A 12,428-nucleotide genomic window follows, 5' to 3' on the forward strand; every position below is an offset into this window, starting at 1 on the left:
AGGTTATATAATTGTTGCCACATTGGAACTTGGGATTTGAGGTAACTCACATCTGTGTTCTTGGGCTATGGTCATTCTTATGTGACTCTAGGAGAAACTGTCTTTTATCCCCTTGGAGATGACAATAGCAGCCCAGGAATAGAGGGAAACAGATTCAGACCCCCAACCAAGCATTAGGTTGTGCATGGGGAATCCTGTCAAAGAAGATTGTAGGAGCCAGAGAGGTCAAGGACACCACAAGAAAAGCCACAGAACCAACTAACCTGGGCTCATAGGAGCTCACGGAGTCTGAACTGACCACCAGGGAGCTTGCATAGGACTGACCTAGGTCCTCTGCATATGTGTTATAGTGTGTAATGTGGTCCTCCTAGGGGACTCCTAACAATTTGAGAAGGGGCTGTCTCTGACTCTGTTGCCTGCTTTTGGGACCCTCTCCTACTGGATTGCTTCACCAGCCTTAATAGAAGAGGAGGAGCCTAGTCTCACAGCTGATATCCATAGAAGTCCAGCCTGTATCTGAAGGGAAACAGTGGGGGAGGAGTGGAGAAGGTGGGGATGGGGGAGGAACTGCGAAGAAGGGAGGAAGGGGAAACTTTGGTTGGGATGTAAAAACAAGCAAACAAAAAAGAAACCAACAAACATAAGGAAATAGACTCTCAGTGTAGTTTTGATTTGCATTTCCCTTATGTACTCCTTTCAAGAACTCTGTTTAACTTGTTTGTTCACTTATTGATTGACTTATTTTGCTTTTCTGGTAATTGATTGTTTTGATTATATTTATTCTGGATATTAATCCTCTGACAGACATGATGGGCAAAGATTTTCTCCCAATCAATAGTCTGTATCATCACTCTGTTGTTTCCTTTGCTGTGCAGAAACTTCTTAACTGTATGCAGTAATGTTTCTCAGTTCTTGCTATTATTTCCTAAGCAGTCGGCACTTTTCTGTTATATAATTTCTTTAACCCTTTATTCTGCATTGACTGTTTCAGGTGTTGTGTTGGGTAGACAAACAAACTAACCAGAATCCATCCTATAATCACTTTATTTCCACAGTTTCTGCTATTTTCCTTCTGATGATGTATTCTGAAGATATGTACAAAAATAAATGTGAAGATAAAAAAATGAAAATTTAGCTCATTTTCTAAAAATAGAAAGAAACCCTTTTAGTACTATCATACCAAACCAAACTTCCTCCTTCCCTCCTTCCCTCCTTCCCTCCTTCTCTCCCTCCCTTCTTCCCTCCTTCCCTCCTTCTCTCCCTCCCTCTGTCTCTCCCCCTCCTTCCTTTTTTTCTGTCACATCTTGGTGGTTTGGATGAGAATGTCCTTCATAGGCTCATATATTTGAATGCTTGGTTCCCAGTTGCTGCATTGTTTAAGAAGGATTGGGAGGTGTGGTCTTGGAGGAAGTATATCACTGGGAGCTTTGAGGTTTCAAAGCCCATGCCAAGCCCTGCCTTTTGCTCTCTCTGCCTCCATCATTTCAATAAGATGTAAGATTTCAGCTACTGCTCCAGTGCCCTGCTTGCCTGTCCCTCATGTTCTCTAAAATGATGATCATGGACTAACCCTCTTAAACTGTAAGGAAGTCCCCCAATTAAATGTTTTTTTTTTTCCAAGACAGGGTTTCGCTCTGTAGCTTTGTAGGTCAGGCTGGCCTTGAACTCACAGAGATCCGCCTGCCTCTGCCTCCAGAGTGCTGGGACTAAAGGTTTGTCCTGGCCTCTATGGCTAACTAGTGTGGTTGTTGGGATTAAAGGTGTGTGCCACCACTGCCTGGCCCCTAGTGTGGCTAGCTTTGCAATCTGATCTTCAGGCAAGCTTCATTTGTTAAATCATAAATAAAATATCACCACACACTACCTATTCACAATGATAGTGGAGGGCACAGTCATTGACGCTCTGGGCAGAAGGTGGTGTAATAGTGATGTTTTATCTTCTGATGAACTTCCCTCACTGAAAGTCCAATCTAATGTCTCAGGATGGTAAAGGTTAGTGATGATGCAAAAGTACCTTTCACAGAGCTTTGAGGGGATCCAGGCTCAGGGTTCTGGTCACTTTCATGTGCACGGGGTCTGAAGGACTGGACTATATGATTGCTGTTAACCTTCTTTGGTGCTTTCAGTAGTGGTATAGTTAGAGAGATGCCTGGTGTCTGGCTTTCTGATATCTTCAATTCCAAACCATTAAAACCAAGAATAAAAGTATTCCAGTCCTCTCCCATTTCTGGAGGCTCAGTCTACCACACAATTCTGCACCTAGGGCTCAGAGAACATTTAAGGAGAAGGGTTGGAAAGACTGTAAGAGTCGGAGGAACAGGGTGTGTGCTGTGAGATTACTCTCTTAGAAATGTCCGAAAAGCTACATTCACATAGTCTACTTTACTTTTAAAGAAATAGCTCAGGATCAGGAAGGCTGTGGCCACGGCACTAACACTGATCTAGTGACAAGAGGGGGCAGGCTACTTGTGGCTTCTGTTCTCCAGGGACTTGATGTTGAGCATTATTCCAAGTTGCTGTATCAAGCCTGGCAGGAGGAAACAAAGAAGTGGGCCCAGTGTCCCAGGCAAGATCTTCCTCATAGGGCTAGGGGTACTGTCCAATTTCTCCCAGTTGTAAAAGGACTAAAAGCCAGATTGGAGTCACCCTCACTGAACAATACAGTTTACCATTTAGGATTTTCTTCTCTCTCATGCTACCAACATGGTACATTCATGCATTCAATGTGTACCAAAGAACTCATGCTACCAACAAAGAAGGTGTAGATTGCTTTTGGCAGGATTGCCATTTTTACTATGTTATTTCTACCTATCCAAGAGCATGGGAGATCTTTCCATTTTCTGGTATCTTCTTTAATTTCTTTCTTTAAAGTCTCAAAGTTCTTATTGTACAGGTCTTTCACTTTTTTGGTTAGTGTTACCCAAGATATTTTATGTTGCTTGTGGATATTGTGAAAGGTGATGTTTCCCTGATTTCTTTCTCATTGGATTTATCATCTGTATATAGTAGGGCTACTGATTTTTTTGAGTTAATTTTGTATCCTGCTACCTTGCTGAAGGTGTTTATCAGCTGTAGGAGTTCCCTGGTAGAGTTTTTCGGGTCACTAATGTAGACTATCATGTCATCTGCAAATAGTGAAAGTTTGACTTCTTCCTTTCCAATTTGTATCCCTTTGATCCCCTTTTCTTGTCTTATTGCTCTAGGTAGAACTTCAAGTACAATATTGAAGAGGTATGGAGAGAGTGGACAGCCTTGTCTTGTTCCTGATTTTGGGGAAGTTTTCTTCTAGGATTTTGTTGAATATGTTTTCTGTACCTTTGAGCAGTGTTTCTTCACCTTCTTCTATACCTATTATTCTTAGGTTTGGTCTTTTCACAGTGTCCCATATTTCCTGGATATTTTGTGTTAGGGATTTGTTGGGCTTGAGGTTTTCTTTGGTTGATGAATGTATATCCTCTAGCAAGTCTTCAATAGCTGAGATTCTCTCTTCCATCTCTTGAATTCTATTAGTTATACTCACATCTTTAGTTCCTGATCGTTTATCCAGCCTTTCTATTTTCATCATCGCCTCTTTCTGTGTTTTCTTTATTGTGTCTATTTCAGCTTTCATGCTTTGAACTGTTTCAAGAGCTTCCTTCTCTTGTTTGGTTGTTTTTTCTTGGGTTTCTTTAGATTCTTTATGAGATTTGTTTATTTCTTGAATTTTTTGGTTTGTCTTTTCCTCCATTTTGTGTAATTTTTTGCTTGCTTTTTCTTCTATTTCTTTAAGGGATTTTCTTGTTTCCTCTTTAAAAGTCTCTATCATCTTGCTGAGATAATTTTTGAGGTCCATTTCTTCTTCATACTCTGTGTTGGGCTTTTCAGATCTTGCTGGAGTGGAGTCCCTAGATTCTGGTGGTGTCATATTGGTCTTAATGTTGTTGAGTGAGTTCTTATTCTGTCTTCTTCCCATATCTTCTTCCAGTGGGTGCAGGTGGGGTCTCTCTATCTCCTCTTGTGACCCAGTGGTGTGTGTGGGCCAGGAATTCAATGTCCACAGCTCTGGATGGTCTTGCCTCTCCTGGTAGTCTTCTCACTCTGAAGGAGTTAGGCCTCCGTAGGGGTTAGGTCGGGGGGGACAGGAAGGAAGAGTGGGGTGTTTCCAGACTCAGGGAGATCCTGTCTGCCTGGGCAGGTCTACCCCAAGCAGGTGCAGTCCCAGGGAGATAGGGGTAAATGGTTTGGACGGGAGTTGGGTAAGAGCAGAGGGTCACTCACCTCATTGTGGATTTGCCAGTATTTTATTGAGAATTTTTGCATCCATGTTCATGAGGGATATTAGTCTGTAGTTCTCTTTCTTAGTTGTGTCTTTGTGTGGCTTACGTATCAAGGTTATTGAAGCATCATAAAAAGAGTTTGGTAATGACCCTTCTGCTTCTTTTGTGTGGGATACTTTGAGGAGAATTGGTATTAGCTGTACATTGAATTTCTGGTTGAATTGTTCACTGAAGCCATCTGGCCCTGGGCTTTTTTTTTTGCTTGGGAGACTTCTGATGACTGCTTCAATTTGATTAGGGGTTTTAGGTCTATTTAAGTTGCTTATCTGTTCTTGATTTAATTTTGGTAAGTGAAATCTGTCCAGAATATTGTCCATTTCCTTTAGATTTTTGAATTTTGAGGAATATAGGTTTTCAAATATGACCTGAGGATTCTCTGAATTTCCTCTGTGTCTGTTGTTATGTCTCCCTTTTCATTCCTGATTTTATTAATTTGCATGTTCACTCTCTGCTGTTTGGCAAGTTTGGATAAAGGTTTGTCTACCTTGTTAATTTTTCTCAAAGAACCAACTCATTGTTATATTGATTCTTTGTATTGTTCTCCTAGTTTCCATTTTATTGATTTCAGCCCTCAATTTGATTATTTCCTGGCATCTGCACCTCTGGGGTGTATTGGCTTCTTTGTTTTCTAAAGCTTCTTCATGTGTGTATGCAATGCTATGAGTTTTCCTCTTAGCATTGCTTTCAAAGTATCCCATAGGTTTGGATATGTTGTGTCCGCATTCTCATTGAATTTTAGGAAATCTTTAATTTCTTTTTTTATTTCTTCCTGGACCCATGAATTGTGCAATAGGATGTTACTTAATTTCCATGAGTTTGTAGGTTTTCTGTAGTCGTATTGTTGTTGAATTCTAATTTTAAAGCATGGTAGTCTAATAAGACACAGGGCGTTATTTAATATTTTTGTACCTGTTAAGGTTTGCTATGTTGCCAAGTATGTGGTCAATTTTAGAGAAGGTTACATGTGGCGCTGAGAAGAAGGTAAATTGTTTTTTATTTGGATGGAATGTTCTATAGATATCTGTTAAGTCCAATTGCGCCATAACTTCTATTAGTTCTTTGGTTTCTTTGTTAAGTTTCTGTCTGGTGTTCCTGTCCAGTGGTGAGAGTGGGGGTATTAAAGTCTCCCACTATAAGTGTGTGTGGTTTTATGTGTGATTTGAGTTTTAGAAATGTTTCTTTTACAAACATGGATGCCTTTGTATTTGGGCCATAAATATTCAGAATTGAGACTTCATCCTGATGGATTTCTCCTGTGATAAGCAGGAAGTGACCTTCTTCATCTCTTTTGATTGATTTTAGTTTAAAGTCCAATTTGTTGGATATTAGGATTGCTACCCCTGCTCTTTTCTTGGGTCCATTTGATTGGAAAATCTTTCCTCAACCTTTAATTCTTAGGTACCGTCTGTCTTTGAAGTTAAGGTGTGTTTCTTGTATGCAGCAGAAGGAAGGATTCTGTCTTCTTATCCATTCTGCTAATCTGTGTCTTTTTATTGGGGAGTTACGACCATTAAGGTTGATGGATATTAATGACCATTGATTATTGTTCATTCTTGTTTGTTTTTGATTTGGTGATGGTGGTGAGATTATTTGTGGGATTCTATCCCTTTTTCTTTTTGGCTGTTGGTAAAGTGGGGTTATCTATTGCCTATATTTTTCTGGTTGTAGTTAATTTCCTTGGGTTGTAGTTTTCCTTCCAGAACTTTCTGTAAGGCTAGATTGGTAGATATGTACTGTTTAAATCTGGTTTTGTCATGGAATGTCTTGTTTTCTCCATCTATATTGATTGAAAGTTTTGCTGGGTATAGTAGTCTGGGCTGGCATCCATGTTCTCTTAGTGTAGGTAGAATATCTATCCAGGACCTTCTGGCTTTCAGAGTTTCCATTGAAAAATCAGGTGTGATTCTGATAGGTTTGCCTTTATAAGTTACTTGACCTTTTTACTTTGCTGCTCTTAATATTTTCTCTTTGTTTCTATGTTTGGTGTTTTGATTATTATGTGGTGAGGAGACCTTTTTTTTTGGTTCAGTCTATTTGGTGTTCTGTAGGCTTCTTGTATTTTCATTTGCATATCTTTCCTAAGGTTGGGAAAGTTTTCTTCTATGATTTTGTTGAATATGTTTTCTGTGCCTTTGAGTTGGATTTCTTCACCTTCTTCTATACCTATTATTCTTAGGTTTGGTCTTTTCACGGTATCCCATATTTCCTGGATATTTTGTGTTAGGGATTTGTTGGACTTAAGATTTTCTTTTTTTTGGACTTGAGATTTTCTTTGGTTGATGAATCTATTTGCGCTAGTGTGTCTTCAACTCCTGAGATTCTCTCTTCCATCTCTTGTATTCTGTTGGTTATGATTACATATGTAGTTCCTTATCGTTTACCCAGGTTTTCTATTTCCAGCATTCCCTCAGATTGTGCTTTCTTTATTGTCTCTATTTCAGTTTTTAGGTCTTGAACTGTTTCCTTGAGAAATTTGTTGATATCTTGTATTTTTTGTGTTGTTTTTTCTTCCATTTCTTTAAGGGGTTTTCTCATGTCCTCTTTGAGGTCCTCTATCATTTTCATGGAAGATGTTTTTAAGGTCATTCTCTTCTGGTTCATCAGCATTGTGATGTTCAGGTCTTGCTGGTGTATGGTTCCTAGTTTCCGGTGGTGTCATATTGAGTTTTCTGTTGTTGAATGTGCTTTTACCTTGACCTCTTCTCATCCTTTCTTCTGGTGGGTGTAGCAGGAGTTTCTTGCTCTCCTGGTGGGTATGGGATCAAGGTTCTCTTCTGGTAGATGCTAACAGATACAACACTCTGATGTCTGTCCTCTACTCTTGGATGGAGGTGTCACTCTTATCAGGGCCTCGGTAGTGCTTGGGTGTATTGGGTCCTGCTGGGCTGGTGGATGGAGACAGAACTGCCACCGGGCCTGGGCGTATCAGATCCCGTCACCGAACTCGGATCTGAAGCACAGATCGCTGTTGTCAGATGATTCTGAACAGTGACGATGAACGGAACGGGACTACCTGGGCCAGCGGATGGACACAAAACTGCCACTAGGCCTCAGGGTGTCGGATCCCGCCGCCAAACTCGGATCTGAAGCTCAGATCGCTGTTGTCAGATACTGCTGACATCTTAAGGCCTCGTCAGGATCCACCTGAAGCATTGTTGGTTAGCTTGTCTGTCTGCTCCTTGGCAATACTGTTCACATACTATGTAATGAATGCCAGTAGTACCAAGGATAGAAATCCCCTAAAGTCACCTATACCCCACTCCTGCATCAGATGGAACAATATAAAGCTTTGTCATAGAAATACAGCCTGTTAGGTTTGGTCTGCATTTGTCCTAAGATATTCTCTTATCCCTAAAAAGCAACCTGAGACACAAGCTGTGTGAAGATATTCTTAAAAATAATACATTTTAGATCCAAAACACATTAGGAATGGCTACTTTCATACTGTCTTCTGATCCTAAGATCCTCTTAAGGGTACTCCCTGATAGTGTTACATTGAACTGCCCTCTGTCTTTCTCATTTTGCACGTGTGTGTGTGTGTGTGTGTGTGTGTGTGTGTGTGTGTGTGTGTGTGTCCGAAGGCAGGTACTCATGTTTGCAAGCATTCAAACACATGACCTTGTGGGGGACAGTTTCCATCTCAATCACATCAGTTTTACCTAGACACCAATAAGAGTAGCACCAAGTACCTGGAGTTGCCTGTCTGCTCACACATTACTTAGAAATTCAAATTTAACAAACTCAGAGTTAACAGCATCTCATTGGACTAGAAAATAGCTCTGGAGACATAAGACACACATGGATTAGAATGCATGATCTCCAGAAGACAATGACATGTTGCGATTTCATATGCCAAGGCACACTACAGTTTAGTGTGTTACTTGAGATAAATCTTCAGACAGACACATATGTGCTCTAAATGAATGTAGCAAAAACAGTGCATTCAAGAGATGAGACATAGGAACCCATTAACCTTCATCTTCAGAGCCACTGTGATACATGGAATTTGGGTAACTTCTGGATTTGTTGGTGCTGGAATGACCTAGAGCCTTCGGGTTCAGTTGCCCATGTTTCAGCTCTCCTGGCACACAAGGTCAAGTCCTTTCATCCACATTTTGGCCACCTCTCAGAGTGCTTTCAGTGTCTATTTCTGGGAGTTTCATTGTACTAGGTTTCTCCATTTGTCACTCCCGTTACTCTCTCCTTCTACTGATACCGGCTACCCCATATGATCCCTCCAGTTCCCACCCTCCCACCCATTCCCCAAAATGTCTGCTTGATTTCCCCTTCCCTAGCTGGCACCTAGAGTTTGTGAGCCCCACAAGCAGTCTCTGTGTGTTTTCCCATCATGATCTTGATCGCCCCCACCTTGCTCATAGAATCTTCCTCCCTCTCTTCCACTGGACTCCAGGAGCTCAGTCCAGTGCTTTGCTTTGGATCTCTGCATCTGCTTCCATCAGTTACTGGATGAAAGTACTATGATGATAATCATATGGCAGTCACCAGTCTGATGACAGGAAAAGACCAGTTCAGGCTCCTTCTCTACTATTGCTCTTAGCTAGGGTCATCCTTGTGGATTCCCAAGAGTTTCCATAGCACCAGGTTTACCTCTGATCCCATAATGGCACCCTTTATCAAGATATTTCTTTCAGTATTCTCTCTTTCTGTCCCACCCCAACTCCACCATCCTGACCTCTCACATTCTCATCCCCCATCTCCTCCCCTCTACCCACAACCCCCAGGAAATCTCATCTATTTCCCCTTTCCCAGGGTGATCCATGTGTCCCTCTTAGGGTCCTCCTCGTTACCTGGCTTCTCTGGGGCTGTGGATTGTAGCCTGGTTATCCTTTGCTTATCCACTTATGAATCAATACAGACCATGTTTGTATGTCTAGGAGTAGGTTACTTGACTCAGGATGGCTTTTTCTAGTTCCATCCATTTGCCTACAAATTTCCTGATGTCATTGTTTTTTAATGCTGAGTAATACTCCATTGTGTAAATATGCCACATTTTCTTTATCCATTCTTTGGTTGAAGGGCATCTAGGTTGTTTCCAGGTTGTAGCTATTATGAATAATGCTGCTATGAACATAGTTGAGCAGATGTCCTTTGGTTATATGCCCAAGAGTGGTATGGCCAGATGTTGAGGTAGATTGATTCCCAATTTTCTGAGAAACGTCCATACTGATCTCCAAAGTGGCTGTACAAGTTTGCACTCCTACCAGCAGTGGAGGAGTGTTCCCCTTAGTCCACATCCTCTCCAACATAGACTGTCATTAGCGTTTTTAAATCTTAGCAATTCTAACATGTGTAAGATGGTATCTCAGAGTCATTTTATTTGCATTTTCCTGATAGCTAAGGATGCTGAACAATTCTTTAAGTATATATTGGTCATTTGAGATTCTTCTGTTGAGAATTCTGTTTAATTCTTACCTTATTTTTAATTGGATTATTTGATATTTTCATGTCTAGCTTCTTGAGTTCTTTATTTTGGAGATCATCCCTTTGTCAGATGTGAGGCTGGTGAAAATCTTTTCCCATTTTGTAGGCTGCTGCTTTGTCTTATTGGCAGTATTCTTTTGTCTACAGAAACTTTTCAGTTTCAGGAGGTCCCATTTAATTAATTGTTGATCTCAGCGTCTGTATTACTAGTGTTATGTTTAGGAAGTGGTCTCCTGTGCCAATGCATTCAAGACCACTTCCCACTCTCTTCTATCAGGTTCAGTGCAATTGGATTTATGTTGAGGTCTTTTGATATGACTTGCTTTTATACCAGAGACATTTGAGGGCACATAGTCGTTACTCAGGACTTCCCGAGTCCACATCTATATTGGCAGGACAGTTTTGGTACAAGGAAGCAGTGGGACCTGTTGCTCACCTGGGTGGAGCTGCTTGGAGCTGTTTCTACTCTAACTACATTAATGGCCTGAATATGGAAAACACTGGCAGGTATTTAGTCTAGCACCAACTATCTAGCACATAGACCTTGGATGTAAAGGCAGGGCAGGGCTTGTCCTGTAAACAGCTCTTTCTGGACTCTCCGGCTTAGGCTTTAGAGAGAAAATTATTCCAAGCTCCTTGCTCTCCACATGTAAATTACAAAACCACAAACCTGAAGTAAAGAAGCGTCTCCATCCTCCAGGGTGGAGTAAAATTGGCTGCCTTTAAAAGAATTAATCTTGACTACTACCCAGAACTTGGCAGTAAGATCCTTTTGCTGAGGACACCTGAGGACACCTGAGAACATCTGAGGACACCACATATGTGACTCATAGATGATGGAGAAATCAAACTGGTATTCACCTGGATTCTTCCTTTGGGATAGCTTTCATGATGCTGCAAGACACTATGCATACTGCAGAAGGAAAAAAGTAGTCATTCTTACCCAACTGTGAAACCTGCAAACTAACTACAGTGACTGGCCTGACAAGATATACTCACTAAAGCAAGTGGTATGCATCTTATAGAAGTAACTAATTGGATATAAGGCCTGCTCCAAAAGATGAAACACATATCTGACACTGTTAAAGAGGCCAATAATCTGTAGCTAGATTGGTCAGAGGCCCTAGGGAAGAACCCAGTATTATTCTGCTAAATGGACATAGTATTAAAATAACTGCTAATCACTACTATGCCAGCAGATGAGAACACCTTTCAACCCTCATCAGAGAAGTTTCTCCTTGCAGTAGATGGCAATTAAAACAGAGATCCTCAATTACTCAGGGTTCATAAAAAACTATGGAGTGATCACCACTAAAGAGGACACACAAACCACATCATTTACCCACCAGAAGCTTCATGGAAGAGGGGACAGAATGACTGTTAAGAAGCACAGGTCATAGATAACATAAAGGATAAAGTGTTTTCCAAATGAATCAGGACTGTTGCACATAGTGAGTTCATAACAGTTGTGACAGTTACACAAGCTCAAGTCAGGTAAAATCCCGGACAAAAAGTGGGGAGGCAGACATGAGGAGCTATTGACATTTGATGGCTGCTGGTAAAGGGAAAGTCAGTTTTGTCCAATGATGTGACCTGTGGATTAGGTTCAAATAAAAGAAAAAAGGTATACATGATTAATCAGTCCTTGTCAAGGAATGGTCCCAACCATCACTAACCCATCATTGTCTCCAGTCTGTCTTGAAAAGTGTAAAGGTAACATGTAGAACTGTACAAAATATTTTCTTGGGAAGCAAGATCGTCCTCTACTTGACACCAGGGCTCCTGTCTTTCCTTTCCCCAATTACGAGATTCCTGGTAGAGATATTAATTTTTATGTTACAGTTACATTTTTTTCATTAGTCTGGTAGCACAGTGTTGGGGAGATAGCTCAGTGGGTAACAGATTTTACATTGCAAGTACAAGCACCAGAGTTAGAATCCCCAGAACCCCAGTAAAACAGCACTGGAGCAGAGGCAGGCAGATCCCAAGAGTTTACTGGCCAGCCGGCCTAGCCAAAATGGTAAGCTTTTGGTTCAGTGAGATGTTCTGTCTCAAGGGAATAAGGTGGAGTATAATAAAGGAAGACACAAATGCCCTCTTCTGGCTTCTATATGTATGTCCAAGAGTGCTGGCAAATAATACAAATGAACCTCCTAAACAAAAACAAATGAAACAAAAAACCATTCCCCCTCCCTCAAAACAAAATCAACAGACCAACAAATGAGTTCATTCAACACACACTATTTTTATATCTCTATATCTATATTTATATCTCTATACATACACATACATATGTACATATGCATGCATACATACATTCACACACACACACACACACACACACACACACACACACACACACACACACACACACACAGAGTCTCTTCTACCAGGCTGGTAAAGTTTTAGGATGGTCATGATCCAGAAGAAGAGAAGATGAAATCTACATTACAAGTTGCTTCTGCAGCATGATAAAAGGGCAAAATTTTAGGCACAGCAAAAGCTCAACCCTGTTTCAATGCATGAGAGAGAGCTGCAACTTTGCAGGCACACTGCCAGCCCCAACCCATTTTTTAGTTTTGTTTCCAAGGCCCTGCTGCACCTGTATTAAAATTTCTTTCCTTTTCTCAAGGCTACATTTTAAAAATCAACCATACTCGATCCCCTCTT

Source organism: Cricetulus griseus, chromosome 4 (assembly GCF_003668045.3).
Source record: "Cricetulus griseus strain 17A/GY chromosome 4, alternate assembly CriGri-PICRH-1.0, whole genome shotgun sequence".
NCBI classification, from domain to species: domain Eukaryota; kingdom Metazoa; phylum Chordata; class Mammalia; order Rodentia; family Cricetidae; genus Cricetulus; species Cricetulus griseus.